General features: G+C 36.6%; 1 pseudogene; it reads left to right on the plus strand.

Annotated features, from left to right (window-relative positions):
* The first annotated feature begins 14,103 nt into the window (after positions 1 to 14,103).
* Positions 14,104 to 14,850, plus strand: LOC109556794 (BRISC complex subunit Abraxas 2 pseudogene; annotated as a pseudogene).
* The last annotated feature ends 3,060 nt before the right edge of the window (positions 14,851 to 17,910 follow it).

Raw genomic sequence — 17,910 nt, forward strand, 5'->3', positions numbered from 1 at the left:
GGTTACACTTACTTGGCAAAAAGGACTTGGAAGATGGAATTAAGCTCATGGCCTTAAGATAACGAGACTACTTTGAATTATCTGTGTGGGTCTGATTACATGGGCCCTTAAAAGTGGAAGAGGAAAGCAAAGGGGTCAGAGAAATGTGATTGGAAGAATAGGCAGGAGACATTTGAGGTATGAGAGGGACTTTGCTCTGTGAAGTTCAATTTGACATTGAAGGAAGGATGTCATGAGACAGAGACTTGTTGATCTTTAGAAGCTGGGAATAGTTAGCTGACAGCCAGCAAGGAAATGGAGACCTCAGTCTGGCAACCACAAGGAACTGAGTTCTGCCAGCAACATGAATGAGCAAGGAAATGGGTTCTCCCCTAAACACAGATGAACATAGACTTGCCAAACTTTAATTTTAGCCCAGTGAGACCCATACTAGACAATAAGTTTTTGGTAATTTGTTATAGAAGCAATAAGAAATTAATAAGCAAGGCCTTATAGACTTTTATATTGGGCATATCTGATTCAAACCCTCACTCAATCCCTTAATAAGCTGAGTAACTGCAGGGCTGTGTTTACCACCTACTTCATGAGGTTGTTGTGAGCCAGAAGATAGGTCAGATAATGATTAAGTTCAGTTCAGTCACTCAGTCGTGTCTGACTCTTTGTGACTCCATGGACTCCAGCACTCCAGGCCTCGCAGTCCATCACCAACTCCCGGAGTTTACTCAAACTCATGTCCGTTGAGTCGGTGATGCCATCCAACCATCTCATCCTCTGTTGTCCCCTTCTCCTCCCACCTTTAATCTTTTCCAGCATCAGGGCCTTTTCAAATGAGTCAGCTCTTCTAGAAGTAACAATTATGATGACAATAATATGAATAACACTTTAATAATATAATACTATAGATAATATACATATTTTAAAAATAATGGTTGTATGCAACATTTATTGAATATTTACTATGTGCCAGATAATTTTCTAAGCACTTAATAGGTATTATATTTTTTAATCCTTAAAATACATCAGTTAGATGGTATTATTATAATTTACCAACACTTTTTCTTTCTTTCTTCTTTTTTTTTTTCAGCTTTTCATTTGGATTGGTGTATGGTCAATTAACAATGTTGTGATAGTTTCAGGTGAACAGTCAAGTGACTCAGTCACACATATACACGTATCCATTCTCCCCCAAACTCCCCTCCCATCCAGGCTCACATAATATGGAGCAGAGTTCCATGTGCTACACAACAGGTCCTTGTTGGTTATCCATTTTAAATACAGAAGTGTGTACATGCCCATTCCAAAATTCATAACTATTCTTTTCCCCCATCTTTCCCCTCAATAACCATAACAGAACTTTTTTTCTTACACATGAATGACAGTTATTTAGAAAAAGAGAAACAGACAGACAGAAAAATCAGAGAGGATGAGTAACTTGCCTGAGCTCACACGTTGTGTTAGAGTGTTGGAGCCAGTACACTAAACCTAGAAATGTGAACCAGAACCTGCCTATTTAATCATCTTGCTGTTGCTCTTGTTTAGTCACTAAGTTGTGTCTGACTCTTTGTGACTGTAGTCCCCCAGACTCTTCTGTCCATGGGATTTCCCAGGCAAGAATACTGGAGTGGGTTGTTATTTCCTTATTGTTGCTGTTGTTTCAATATTAACCATTATGCGACAACTGCTCAATTATCATTATTTTTGTTATTACTACTATATTATTATTATTATCATTCCAATATCAATCAAAAGTCCACAGATAATACAAAATAGTAATGGGAAGACTTACACATGGAGTTTTGACTTTGAACAAAGATTATCTTTGAGTCTGCTTTACAGTTTGATCAAAGGGCCAGTTCAGCTAACCAGAGCATGTAGACCTGGTGTGAATATATGCTAAATTGCTTCAGTTGTGTCTAGCTCTATGCAACACCATGAACTGTAGCCTGCCAGGCTTCTCTGTCCTTGGGATTCTCTAGGCAAGAACACTGGAGTGAGTTGCCATTCCCTTCTCCAGGGTTAGACCTGGTGTGGGAGTTGGCAGTTCATCCTAGAGTCATGTGTCCTGCTGTTATGTATCAGCAGTTATTAAATTTATCTGTGAGTTCTGAATAGTTTATTTAATTTCCATGTTCTGGTTGCATGACTGATCTATCTAATAATATACTCCTTTTAAAGTCACAAATTAAGTTAAGTCAGTAATTATTATAACTATAAAAATATGAGATAGATCATTCAAATGTGAGGCTTTATATCAACATAAACTTTTTTTTAAGAGTCCATTAGGAAAAGGACAGATAAATGAATTGTTGGATTTTTCACTTATATCCAGAGGCTCTGTGTGTTTTGTTCATCAGCATAGTTGCTTTTATAACACATTTTCTTTGGTTTTCACAGCCTTTGACCATGGGACTGTGGCTGACAAAGCAGAAGTGTGTGAGAAGGGAGACAGTGAGATACAATGACCAGCTGTTCAATATTATGATACCACTGAAATGAATAAATCCATCCTCCTAAGGGAGACAAAAAATACCTTGCTCTACAGCAGTGATGTGTGCAGAGAAGAAATAGTCTGAGTGCTATGAATGTGATGACAAAGGGCTGAAAGCTACAAATGAATTCTCAGCCAGAGAAGACCCTTGCCCCCAACTAAGTAAATGCTGTATCAGCCTGGCCTTCAGCATCCCACAGATGGGGCCTGCATTTCACTTACTGAAAGGGGAGCAATCACACTTCTCCCCCTGACAAAAAAGATAATTGCGAGGCCTGGAGGGGTGAGGGCAAGGAAGATTGTTCCAGTCAATCCTAGAAGTCCAGTTAATCTAAGCCAAAGGAAGTCACTTTAATCACCTCTATGATCTTCCTCACCTTACTCAGTACACTTCTGGCTTTTCAATTAGTATTTCATTTCTTTGGCAAATGATTCACTATACTTTTGCTGTTTTGTGAACCCATGTCCTTCTCCTCCAGTTGATCTTCCTACATGTCCCTAGTCTCCTGCATTGCAATTAGCGTTTCATTTCTCTGGCAAATAATTCACTATGCTTATGATTTACTTTTATGGTAGTCACTTATTATCAGTCTTGGGTCATGGTAACTCAGCAGAAATTCCAGCTGAGAGATTTCAGCATGCTCCTAATCAGCCTCCTGGCTTAACTTTACTAAGTCATTCTTCACCCAGATACCAGTGGGATGGCTCATAAGAGCAAGTCTGATTGTGATCTTATTGCTTGTCCTCAAGTCAAAATTCAACTCAGAATCAAAGTCTCCTAATATTTACTGTGAGGAGAAATTTCACATTGCTCAGCACATCCTCAGAAGTCTTTATGCCCAGGGTACCTCTTTCTTAGGGCTTCCCAGGTGTCTCAGTGGTAAAGAATTCACCTGCCAATACAAGAGGCACACGTTCAATCCTTGGGTTGGGAAGATCCACTGGAAAAGGAAATGGCAACCCACTCTAGTATTATTGCTTGAGAAATCCAATGAACAGAGGAACCTGGCAGGCTACAGTCCATAGGATCATGAGGAGTTGGACATAACTGAGTGGCTAAGTAACAACAACAACAACAGAATGGATTTAAATGACTTCAGACTGTGTTTTGGTAATGCCCTAAACCTTCCTCATTTAATATTCAGCAATGATGAATAGCATCTGGCTATTTTCTGTCTCCCTCAGTAGACCGCAAGTTCCCTGAGAATATGGCCATCTCTTGTGCCCATCACAGTGCCTGGCACCTTGGACAATGAGCATCTCTTTGTGTTAAATATTTCTGTTAACCTGGTACGCTCTCACCGCCCAGTGTTGGTAAAGCATTTGGGTTGATCAGTTAAATTAAATCCACAAGATAAAAATTCCAAAGTTATACTCTATGAGGTTCCAGATTGCCTTGGTACTGTATATCAAATCATTAGAATAATTTAAAAAATCAATTTTTTCTGCAGTTCATTTTCCAATTTATCATCTATATGTCTACATGAGCAGGAGCTGCAAAACTATGCAATCTGGTAGAAACTGTTGCCATCATGTCACATAATTACTTTTTCATAAGCTAAAAGTGTATCTTTTCCTTAATAAGCTGAATGATAATTCTTATATGGATGAATCTATCTATCTGTGTTGATGGTAATTTCATATGCGTTGTGTTATATATTCCTCATAATACCACCTTGAGGTAAATACTACAACTTTTATTATCTCTCTTTTATTAGCTGACACAACAGCACTCAATGTACTTAATGTTAAGCCTGAGTAACCAGACAGTGAGTGACAGAATAGAAACATCTGGTTCACAAAATGGAGTCTAGTTTATTTTCAATTCTGAGTTATTTTGAGACTCCTTGAGTTCAAAATGTAAAACAATTCATACTGTAAACCTCATATGAGGGCTTCCCTGATAGCTCAGTGGTAAAGAACCTGCCTGCCAATGCAGGAGACACAAGTTCGATACTTGGGTCGGGAAGATCACCTGGAGTAGAGAATGGCAACCCACTCAAGTATTCTTGCCTGGAGAATTCCAGGGACAGAGGAGCCCCGCAGGCTACAGTCTATGGGGTCACAAGAGTAGGACACGACTTAGTGACTAAACTGCAAAACCCCATACGAACAAAGCCCATATATGTTTTCTTCACTACTGTGTTGCCCATCACTGAGCTCAACAAAGAGCAGGTACTTAATAATTATTTGTTAAGTGAATGAATGAACCTATAATGGGAATTCTTTTCACTGCCTTTTCATTGCCTTTCAAGGACTTTGTATTTGCACACAGCAAACAGAGAAGAGATGGCAGCTTCTAAGGCAGCTGATATGAAAAGGGATGCAGGATATTGAAGCGGCTAGACAGACTAGGTGATGAATCTTGACTCTGCTATTTATTAGTTGTGTGTTTTGGATCATTATTTGAATTATAAATCCCATTCCTATCATCAGGGTTTTCCATCATCTGGCCTGAACATAAAGACAGCATTACTTGCTTCATAGGGTTTTTATGGGAGGTAAATGAAATAATGTATAAAAAGCATGTACCACAGAGTCTAGCATTTAGTAGATGCTAGATAAATATTAGTAGCTCTCTTCCTGCTGTGAGGGAACCATGTTAATTCATAGCCATTTAGGTCAGCAAGGGAGTCAATCATTTAAGTATTTTTTTTATCCCTAAATAGTCATTACATATTTACAATTCCAGACTGCTTGATTTACATGTTCCCCTCTTAGCTGTTTCTAAGCAGTTTCAAGCTTTTGCATACCCTTAGAGTTTATCTCATTCTGCTATATAGGTTGAAGATAAATTTTGAAATCATACCAGTATAACTCAGCAATCTTTCAGGCTAGTGGATTTAGTTGTGAGTTTCAGCCAGGAAAAATAACAACCATAGTAAAATGTTTTGTAAATCCATACCTGATTGGAGAAAGGATATTAGACGTTAAGCTCTTGATTTTTATATATCTAAGCATTAAGCTACCTTTTGTATTTTGCTTGGTATGCTAATCCACACAGAAAGCATTACAGAAATTATTTCATGAAGTCCTCTCTAAATAATTCTTTTAACCTTATGAATGCTGAAATGTGCAGTCTTGCCAGCCATTCTAGCTACTTAAAGATTCAGAAAACAACATTAGTTTTGCTTTTAGACAAAAATTATTCTAGGCATGACTTGTGTCTAGGGAGTTAAGAAAACGGTGATGCTATTTTTGGATTCCTTTACATTGATATATTAAGTTAGTGAAATTAACTTACAGTTTGTTCCTTTTCTTCAAATACATTAAAAAAAATAAGTTGAAAAAATATCTTCTTAGCCATTTCTACAACTGATTATTGCTACTTGTTAAGTTCGGGCAACTCCTTTTCCAGTGAAAATGTGTGTGGGTTTCTGAAGCAATGCACAATCTGCATCAACTGTTTTTGTAAGTTTTTGCATGAGACTGACCTTGGTTTGCATACTAGCTCTAATTCATTAGCTAAGTCATTTTAACCGATGAGTCTCAATTTTTCCACTAGTCAAAAGCAGCCATTACTGTTTATCTAACCAGTTTGTTGTGTGGATGAAATAATATAGGTAGATCTCTTTATATGGAGCAGAAGCTCTATAAATATTAATCCCTTATCTTTAAGTATTCTTTAACCATTTTCATGCCACTGATGGTTTCATGTCTAGTGATAATACCACTTTACATATGTATCATTTTCCAATTTTGCCAAGCACTTTCACGCAATCCCTTTATCCTCATAACACATCTGAGAGATCCCTTCTGTTTGGAAGATGAAAAAAATTATTAAATTGTGAACTTCTTAGATGTAAAGGACGATGTCTTCTGCTCTTTTCTTTGTTCTTCAGGCCAAGCTTAGCCCAGAACTTGGCATACATTTGGGGCTGTATAAATATTTGTTGCACAGAACTGATTGATGTGAAGAATAGTAACTTGTCCAAGGTCACACTCAAGGTTTTGATGGCAAGATGAGGACAGGGTTCCTTTGACTTTTGGATTTTTCCATTAGACAAGTGGTGAGCAATGTTTGAATTTTTTTTTTCCCAACAAGGTCAATTCAGGGAAAATAAAAATGTTTATGTGTCACAAATTCCCAATTAAAATGAAAATAGCTTTATTGAGTCTCAAGGAAAAATATATTCCTTCTACTTAGATTCCTTACTTCTGCAGTACAAAAGTGCCAATGAGAAATATTAGCACTTCTTTTTCACCACTAAAATGTTAATATCTGGGCATATTTGAGAAGGAGCCACCCAGAGGCTGCTTTCCAATCTTTTATCCTTTATATTTGCAGAGCACTTTAGAGTTCTCAAAGTGCTTTCGTAGGCATTATCTAATTACATTTTTGAAACAATCCCAGAAAGAGGTATTATTACGAACCACACTCTACAAGGGTGCAATAAAGTTGCTAGGAGGGGGAATGACTTGCCTAAGGTCACAGAGTAAGTGCATAAACAAGGCATTGCCTCCCACATCCTTTATCCTGAAGACTTGCCCCCTTTGCCTATACTGGGTACTAGGAGTTGAGACAAGATAGATTCCCCAACCCCAAAACAAAACAAAGCATAAAACACAAAAATCTGGGCATTTTTGTCTCAGTTCTGCTCATGAGGCTTTTTTATTAATCTAGCTCAGTACAGGACCCTAAGAATGAACCAATCCCCCCCAAAAAATTACTTTATTGACATGAAGGTTTTCTGCTCTAAAATCTTTGCTTTGTATGGGCAGAAAGGCTACAGTGAGAATTATACTATGAGCTACAAACTGAAGTGTGGTCTTTAAGCTGCTCTGCATGACCTAGCTGGATGATTGATGCCATGTCAGAGTTCTGTTCTGGTTTATGGAATGCCAGTGATTTGGTACTGTCTTGACTTAAAATATCTACAAATGATCAGTTTTGTTATAGTCTGCACATATGATGAGGCTTTAGAAATTTCTTTTACTAAATATGCATGTACTGATCCTTCCTTCCCACATTTATACATCTTATTTTTTCATATGCTCATTTGATTTTACTTACTTTCAATTGGAGATTGCAGTAAAGCAAGCATATTTAACCAGGTTGTCCACTGAGGGAAAGTGAATAGAGGTTTTTCCCCCCCAACAATTCCTCTTCAAGGAGTTCTGCAAGCAGTTACATATTTGTATAAAGTGCCAAGCCAGGAAAGTATGAGGCAAGAGTGGGAATGGGGTGGGAGAGGAGGTGGCATGGCTTTCTGATGCTGTTCCTGTCTCTCTTCATTCAGTCTTACCCCCACTGGTCTCCTCTATTTCCCTTCTATGGTTTCTTATTTGTCACCATCACCTCTACATGAGCTAAGAATAAATTTGGAGGTTTTTTTGTTGTTATTTTTCTTCTTTTGAGTCTACATCTGCTTCCTTTCTCATTTATATTTCACAGTTCAGTGTTGTAAGTGACATCATTTTCCAAATTCATTAAAAATGACAGGGATGTCTGCAGTTGTGATACTGATAAGATCTTTTGTAGGGAGAAGCAACATTTGCAGAAAGTTTTGTTGACCTCAGACAATTTGCCATTCTTGAAGAAATACAGAGCTGCTACATATCTGATTTTCTGCTTTCTGACCCAATAGAAATAATTATTGGCTTGTTTTAGACTTGGTTGTGTTTGCTAGCTGATTGATGAAGTTCACATTTAGTAGACTTGCTGGGTTTTTCTGTTTGTTCTTTGAATAATGCTGCTGAAAGTTAAATTAGACCCTCTACAACGGATACTGTCTCAGTGGATGAGTGGGTACATTTAATCCATGGTAGGGAAAACACCTTCAATTCAGTTCAGTTCAGTCACTCAGTCGTGTCTGACTCTTTGCAACCCCATGAACCATAACATGCCAGGCCTCCCTGTCCATCACCAATGCCCGGAGTTTACCCAAGCTCATGTCCATTGAGTTGGTGATGCCATCCAACCATCTCATCCTCTGTCATCCCCTTCTCCTCCTGTCCTCAATCTTTCCCAGCATCAGGGTCTTTTCAAATGAGTCAGCTCTTCGCATCAGGTGTCCAAAGCATTAGAGTTTCAGCTTCAGCATCAGTCATTCCAGTGAATACTCAGGACTGATCTCCTTTAGGATAGACTGGTTGAATCTCTGTGCAGTCCAAGGGACTCTCAAGAGTCTTCTCCAACATCACAGTACAAAAGCATCAATGCTTCGGTACTTAGCTTGCTTATAGTCCAACTCTCACATCCATACATGACTACTGGAAAAACCATAGCTTTAACTAGACGGACCTTTGTTGACAAAGTAATGTCTCTGCTTGGGTATATGCAATTTTTTCTTCTTATATTTTCTTACATCTGCATTTCCAGAATATTGTTTTTCAATTTTTAGATAAAGAAAAAGAACAAGTGCAAAGATAAATCAATGAGTTCACTGAGTTGGAAATCTTTATAATGTGTAATTTGCAATTACTTTGTCACTTTTTTGATGTTTATTAATTTCCATATTTTCAACACACTAATGACCATATAAACAAAAGTTTGTTCAGTGTGTTTTTGTTTAATGAGAATCAAAATTTCAAAAACCCATGCTCATGGCCAGAGTTTTCCCAAAAGGTAATTCATATGATTAATGAGAAAAGCTTGTGCTTTCTTTCCTCCATATGGTAATTCAGTTTATTGTCAAAGATAGCATTCAGTCTAATGTTGTTCACATTTAGCAAATATTTAGAAATCACCTAACTGCTCAAAGCACAATACCCTTAACTCTTAAGATATGATCCTTGTAGTTTTACAGTAGTTCCTTAACTGATTTTCTTTCATTTTGTCTCTCTATGCACCTAATCAATCCTCTACGTTGACAATTCCTGTACAAAGCCATTTCTGTTTTCTCATCAAAATTATTTCAGCCTCTTTTCATTCATTTATGGCATAACACTTATTCTTGTGTAATGGCATATGATACCTGTTATCGTTAGACAGCGTATCTGTTACTGATAATGCAGGTGATTAATTACTCATGTATGGCAGATACAGATGTAGTGTGGTTACCCCTACATTCCACACATTTTTAAGATAAGCTATTGAGTATAACAAGCACACAAACAACTGCATAAATCACATATGCAGTTGCATAAATTACATTTCTCAATAAATTTTCACATAGTGAACATGTTCATATAACACCTTTCCAGAGCAACAAAAAAAAACCTTCCCAGTCCCCAAGTGGGGCCTTTTGCTCCCTCCCAGTCACAAGTGCCCTCACCGAAGTTAACACTAGCCCACTTCTCTTCACCATAGATGAGTTTTGGTTTTGTGGCTGGATTCTTTCACTCAATATTATGTGCATGAGTACTGGCATTGTTAGTAGTTTATTCATTAGTACTGTTGTTTAATATCACATTTTGTGGATATACTATAATTTATCTATTCATTCTGCTGTTCTTGAAAATTTGCTTTTGCTACTTGTTTGGTTTGCTAGCTTGAGCTGTTAGAAAGAGTGCTGCTGTCTATATTCTAACATATGGCTTGCAGTAACCATTTATATAAGTACATTTTTGTTCATTCATTTATCCCTCCCTTGGGATGTTAAATTGCCAACATGAAATCGAGAGTTGTGTTGTTGTTGTTGTTTTTTTAAGAGAAATGTGTTTCTGAAAATATTTGAGTTTTGAAGGCAAGTAAAGGGAACTTCTTAAGCTGGTCCACTTTCCAGTTACAAACATTGGGACTTTTATGTCTGTTTCAAGTTCTGTATCCCAGAAGATTAATAATAGAGAGTATTAATAATTAACAGATAGTATTAATTTTTAAAATTCAGTTCTCACTTTAAAACAAATAAGCAAACAAAATATTCTATAACATCAAACAAAAAGAAAAATCACAAAATTTAAAGGTAATATGAATTCTTAAAGAGGGAGTTTCATATGAATTCCTAGAAAGTTTTATAAAAACAACTCATATCAATGGCTAGTAAACTGAAGCTGGATCTTAACAATGATCCAAGAAAGATGGAAATAATTTCTGTATAAAAAATAAAATAAGCATTGAAAACATTTAACATGGTGCCATTGAATTAGCCTTGAAAAAAATCAAGTAAGTGAAATAGAAAACAGATTGGAGCAATTTTATTCCACTAGGAAATGGAGAATAAAAATATACTGTGTAAGTAAGAGAAGTCCGCAGAGAAAAACACAGAACAAAGAAGGATGAATAAATAAGCAAAGATATAATAAATAAAATAAAAAACCTAGAGCTAGAAGAAATAAATTTTCAATATTGGGAACTAAGAGAAATTTAAAAAAAGACCTAGTATGTTCAAAGTAAAATGTACAAATATAAGCTACTACTGAAAGACATTAACAATTTTAACTTTAATTTTCAATACTAAACACAATGAAATAACATAACAAACAAATATGGATTGCACAATTTATTTAAATATCCTCTCCTTAATAAAACACTGGAAGATGTAATCTACAATCTTAAATGTGGAATTCTGCACTTTGAGCTCAACAACAATGTCTTTTTTCTTTTTGTATTTTTTTAGCATTTTGTTCACTTAAAACAAATTCCTGTTTTATCTAAATTGATCATCCTTTAGTCTTATATATAAAAACATACTGTATAGGGTATACCTAAATATGTCTCAGAAATTCAAAAAGACTCATGGAATCACTGATGAACATGAAGAGTTAATTGATTGATTTTTCAAAGTTATAGGTACTGTTTTGTACCAATAATGGAATATCCACTAAGTGTGGCTATTGTTTTTGAGAAGAAACAATTAGGCTTAATTAATCCCATAGACGGCGGAGCCTGGTAGGCTGCAATCCATGGGGTCCCTAGAATCGGACACGACTGAGCGACTTCCCTTTCACTTTTCACTTTCATGCATTGGAGAAGGAAATGGCACTCCACTCCAGTATTCTTGCCTGGAAAATCCCATGGATGGAGGAGCCTGATGGGCGGTAGTCATGGGGTCACTAAGAGTCGGACATGACTGAGCGACTTCCCTTTCACTTTTCACTTTCATGCATTGGAGAAGGAAATGGCAACCCACTCCAGTGTTCTTGCCTGGAGAATCTCAGGGACGGGAGAGCCTGGTGGGTTGCCGTCTATGGGGTCACACAGAGTCGGACACGACTGAAGTGACTTAGCAGCAGCAGCAAACCACATCATTAAGATAGGAGAAAGACTAATAAGAATAAATTAGAATACAGAACATCAAAATTAAAGGAGAACTAGTACTGAAATCTTAACTGGTATAACTGCTGGATCAGAGTAGGATACAAAAGAAAAACAAGTGACAATTAATGGACTCTGACTTCAAGATGAAATACAGATATGTGGGAAGAGTCAGAAGGTAAGGGAGAAGCAAGAAGCTATAAAAATGTTCAACTCTTTTTTTTGAAGGCAGCATGGAAAAAAGAATGTCCTATATTTCAAAACTTTTAACACATTACAAAATAAGTAATTAGGTAATTAAGAAAACAGTAAAGTAAGAGCATAAAATAGGATTATAGCAGATGACATCTAAATAACAATTAGAATAATAAATTTGAATGGTTTAAAACCTCTATAAAAATCTGAAGGATCTTAAATTGGGTTGATAACATATACTGAAAATATAAAATGGATTTTTTTCTGAACTCTTCATATAAACACCCATGGGGACTGCTTCAAGCCCCACGCTGAGGTCCCTAGGTCAGTGCCTTCTCTGAGGTCTGCCTTTATCATAAGCTGGGGACCCAAGCACCAGCCTAGGCTAGGCAGACTCTTATTTGCTTTCCATTGTCCTTTCTTTCCAGAGTCAATTTGATCTCCATCATGGACATGCCAGCCTAAGTAGGATTTGTTAGGAACCGTTAAAGGAAGGTCACTACTTCTTGAAATGGACTATTCAAGGAAGGTATAAATCATTCACCTATAGCCAGACATCCTGGAATGTGAAGTTAAGTGGGCCTTAGGAAGTATCATTATGAACAAAGCTAGTGGAGGTGATGGAATTCCAGTTGAGCTATTTCAAATCCTAAAAGATGTTGCTGTGAAAGTGCTGCACTCAGTATGTCAGCAAATTCGGAAAACTCAGCAGTGGCCACAGAACTAGAAAAGATCAGTTTTCATTCCAACCCCAAAGAAAAGAAATGCCAAACTACTTCACAATTCAAACTACTGCACAATTACACTCATCTCACATGCCAGCAAACTAATGCTCAGAATTCTCCAAGCCAGGCTTCAACAGTATGTGAACTGTGAAATTCCAAATGTTCAATCTGGATTTAGAAAAGGCAGAGGAAACAGAGATCAAATTGCTAACATCCGTTGGATCATCGAAAAAGCAGGAGTTCCAGAAAAGCATCTACTTCTGCTTTATTGACTACGCCAAAGCCTTTGTTTGAATCACAACAAACTGTTGAAAATTCTTTAAGAGATGGGAACACCAGACCATCTTACCTGCCTCCTGAGAAATCTGTATGCAGGTCAAGAAGCAACAGTTAGAACTGAGGACATGGAACAATAGATTGATTCCAAATAGGAAAAGGAGTACGTCAAGGCTGTATATTGTCACACTGCTTATTTAACTTATATGCAGAGTACATCATGCAAAATGCTGGGCTGCATGAAGCAAAAGCTGGAATCAAGATTGCTGGGAGAAATATCAATAACCTCAGATATGCAGATAATACCACCCTTATGGCAGAAAGTGAAGAAGAACTAAAGAACCTCTTGATGAAAAGTGAAAGAGGAGACTGAAAAAGTTGGCTTAAAACTCAACATTCAAAAGCTAAGATCATGGATCCCAGTCCCACCACTTCATGGCAAATAGATGGGGAAACAATGGAAACAGTGACAGACTTCATTTTTTTGGCCTCCAAAATCACTGTAGATGGTGACTGCAGCCATGAAATTAAAAGATGCTTGCTCCTTGGAAGAAAAGCTATGACCAACCTAGACAGCATATTAAAAAAGCTGAGATATTACTTTGTTGATAGAGGTCCATGTAGCCATGTATAGATGTAAGAGTTGGACTATAAAGAAAGCTGAGTGCTGAAGAATTGATGCTTTAGAACTGTGGTGTTGGAGAAGACTCTCAAAAGTCCCTTGGACAGCAAGGAGATCCAATCTGTTAATCTTAAAGGAAATCAGCCCTGATTATTCATTGGAAGGACTGAAGCTGAAGCTGAAACTCCAATGCTTTGGCCACATGATGCCAAGAACTGACTCATTGGAAAAGACCCTGATGCTGGGAAAGATTGAAGGTGGAAGGAGAAGGGGATGACAGAGGATGAGATGGTTGGATGGCATCACCGACTCAATGGACATGAGTTTGAGCAAACTCTGGGAGTTGGTGATGGGCATGGAAGTCTGGCGTGCTGCAGTCCATGGAGGTCACAAAGAGTCAGAGACAACTGAGGGACTGAACTGAACTGATTCAAGGAAGGATTTTTGCTGGAAAAAGTAAGACAAGATGAAAGCTTTAGCATTGGTAACTTACAAACCAACAACACAGAATTTCTGCAAGTAATTGAAACTATTAACCTGCTTCAAAACTTTTTGGTTTTTATCACTAGGCAAGAGAAAAGTTAATGAAGACAGTTTGCATGATATCCTTAAATATCAGATGAAGAAATTTACTGATGGGTACAGATTCTGGCAAAACATGCAGCAGAAACACTCAGAGAGTTTTTTCACAAGCAGCTCCCCAGGTTTCTCCCCAAGAACCAATCTTCTTTTCAGTCTCTTCAGTTTCATCTCCACAGCCATCAATTCCCCTTATGCTTTAGAACAGTTTCTTCACAGATTAAGGAAAAATATAATCACAGGAAATCCTTTGCTATTGCCAATCTAGGCAACATTAGCCAGAATGAGTACAAAGTGTCTTCAGTGACAAATATTAAGTCATGCCAGTTGCTAAAGAACATGGCACTGACTTTGACTATTTTAACAATGATGGAGTAATGAAAGACATCAGGGTTATCATAGGTTTATATCACCCTTCACACAGGCAGTGTGTGTAGATGTGGAGAAGAGTGAGTGAGTTGTTGAATCTCATCAGGCAGAAGCGAACAAATTAAGACAACAAATCACTCAGATGAAATACAAAGAAAAGCACAAGAAAGAAGATTGCAGCAGGTGATGCTAAGGAGACAGATGACATCTGAAAGTTTGGAAACCATGTTTGGCCCTCAGATGCCCAGAATTTGTAGCTGAAGGCAGATGCACACTAGCAGATACAGAGGCTTGTGATCCTCCTCCCTCTTACTTTGATTTTCACCCATTCAGTCAAGCCACGTCCAACCCTTCTCCCAGGGAAAGTGTATTTATGCCTTGATCTCAAGCCGTGGGCCCTGCCAATTATGCTTTCACTAATGCCAGACTGAAGTATCCTGGAAGTGGAGCAGGATGAAACTTTGATTAACTCCCACTGGCTCCCACACACACATAAAGGAATACTCAACTTCGAGGAATTCGCCAATACTGACATGTACCCATGGGGGCTCCGGGAACACTCAGACCTCCCAGATTCAACTAAAGAAGAGGAACTCTTCACTCAGCACTGTTTGTTTTTAATTACTTATTCAGACAATATTTTAAAACATATCCTGGGTAGGGGGGCGGAATTGCTTTCTCGGAGCCCTGAACGCTCCCAAGAGGAGAGTCCTTATGCTCAGAACTTGATGGAACTTCATGTGTGTGGGTCCTCACCTTTCATCCCAGTGTGCAGATGTCAAGGCACAACCATGTATCAAATTGTCTAATTCTGATGTGATTCCAGGATATGTGGTTAACTTTAAGCAAAGTAAATGATAAACGTAGTTTTTGTTCTTTAAAATAAATTGGGAATTAGAGAGGAAGCACAAGAAGTCTATAAATGTTCTATAATCATAAATGAAAAACTTACCTCTTGCACTATGGTGCCTTGAAGTTTACTTTTTTCAAAAGAAAATGAGTTAAGCAGCAGATTTCAAAGAACTTTCTTTCTATAATAAGTCAAATTCATCTTTACCAGAAGAAAAGTTTTGATAATTCTAAGAAGACTGATTGGGACAAATCAGATGTGCCTTCTCTTGTCTTTATTGGATGTGACTTTGTGGGATCAAAAGACAGGGCTTTGTTTCAACTTTTTTCCACTAGCCTAGTATTTATTGGCACTTAAAATGAATGCCTTGTAAATAAGGTTGACATGCTAATTACCAGTAAGTAATCATCCAAATAAGTATGTCATCAAATCAATTACCTTACTTTTGGAGGATTACAGTGATTGCTGTGGTGCATTAGCCAATTCATGGTCTGTGTTCTAGAGTCCTAAAGGAAGGATACACAGAAGTAACTGATGGCAGAAAGGAGTTATGTAGCAGACTCAGATTTTACAATGACCAGATTTCAAACACAGTGGATTTACTACACATTTAACTCATTTAGCTTTTCTGAGAAATCCTAGTGTTAATTTTAGTTGTGGAGGAAAGATATTTAATAAAGTGTTTGAAAATCTTAATGAATAAAGAATCACTTTAAATCTGGGAAAAAATAAACCTATGGCATACAGGTAAAAAAAAGTACTCAGAATTGATATCTTTAACTTCTTAATCTTTTTTTCCCCCCAAACACAGAGATTGAATCAACATTTTTCAGATTGGAGGAAAATAAAATAACTTTTGATCTGGGTTATAGCTCAACTTAAATTTAGGGAATATTAAACTAAACACAACTTTCCACCTTGAGTTCATAAAATTAAGAGTGAAAGAAATAAGAGAAAAACTGAATGCTTCACTGAAAATCATAGAAAAGTAAGGATAAACATAAAAGGAAGCAAGTTATCAATCACTATTTTCAGGATATTAGTAAAAGTGGACAAATTTGCATGTAAATTTTTATCATATTACCTGACAAATTGCCTTTACATCACTTTGTAGAGTACAGCTGTGATAACATTGGACAATGTCAGTGTTCATTCTTATGTAGACTTCCAGAATACTTACTGAGGTGGTAACTCAGGAGATTTTAGTGGCACAGTAGGTTAAATGTATGGCATGAGTCAAAGGTACTGATTTTCTTATAATGTTGAGTGTTTAAACTTATTAATGTAGTAGATAATGTTTTCAGAGAAGACTGGTTATGCTCATAGTTGCTATGAATGGAGATTACCAGCATAAGGTTTATACTAGCAAGATTCTAAACATTTTATATTATTATATTAATTTTACAAATATATTTTGAATTTAAGAAATCCAACACGAAGTAGAGTCTTCTGAAAGCTGTGTTTTCCTTAGTTTGTGGCAATGGCAGAAATTCTAGGAATATTCATGAAAATGAATATAATAATATAGGAAATGCAATAGTAAGAAATTCATTTTATGCATCAAGTTCTTAATTAATTTTTTTGAATGATTGTCATGCTCAGTTTCATCAAGTTCAGAGCATAATTTAGGTATTGGAAGCATCACTTCATATCATCATTTGGTTTTAACATCTATCCTAAGTATTTCCCAGGTAACAAATATATTTGATGCTGTCATATATACATTTTTTTGCCTAATTGCATATTGACCTGCCATTCCTCCAGTGCTTTAATATGTTCAGATTATATACAATATACAAGTCATATCACTCTACCTAAGCCATACTGAACTATAGAATTCCAAAATACAAGCTATAAAATTTAATACAATATTTTAAAGTGATGATATGCTTTTAGTTGTCACCTAGGGGGTTGGTTTGACAGGCCATTTATCATAGAAAGTTTGAAAGCATAGGTACTTTATTCAATTTACGTTTGATTATGTTCTTTACAGTCAAAATGTCAAGTTAATTATTTTTGTTATGTGTTTTTTTATATATGTTACTTAAATATTTTCACTCCATCTCTGCTAGTAAACATGTATTTAGAGTCACTGTTAACTTTTTCCAATATGTTTAAAAACATTTCATGTACTATATAATCTAGTGAGTTAGATTTAACCTTGAATGCCTTTGTCTTCACATTTTTTCATTAAGGCTGATCAAGGTATATTTGGAGAAGTAAACCATATTTTAAGAGGGTAAATATAATCCTATAAATGTAGTAGGATGCAATGAATTTATAGACAAAAGTAGGAAAAATGTTGCCTTTTGAGAATTAAACTAGTAAGATACACATATAGAGTGTAGTCAGAGGCTTATTGCTGATATTAAGATGGAGAATACTTGAATATTTGCATGAATAAGGAAATAATTTGGATATGTGTTGGGAGGGGAGATATTACAGTGAATAATTGATAGCCAAGACCCCCTGGGAAAGGAGTCAGATATATGTATTTTTAACAAACTCCTCATGCAATTCTTTAGTAAATTTAATTTTATATGGAATTAGAGTCTGATATTTATATTTTGCTTATTTTTTTTATTGTTTTCTTGAATCTTTAGAAAATGTCTTGGTTTAGGAAACTTGTCTTCACAGAACTAGATAGCTAATGTCACAGAGCTTTTT

The sequence above is a fragment of the Bos indicus genome, chromosome 3, assembly GCF_029378745.1.
Source record: "Bos indicus isolate NIAB-ARS_2022 breed Sahiwal x Tharparkar chromosome 3, NIAB-ARS_B.indTharparkar_mat_pri_1.0, whole genome shotgun sequence".
Classification (NCBI taxonomy): Eukaryota; Metazoa; Chordata; class Mammalia; order Artiodactyla; family Bovidae; genus Bos; species Bos indicus.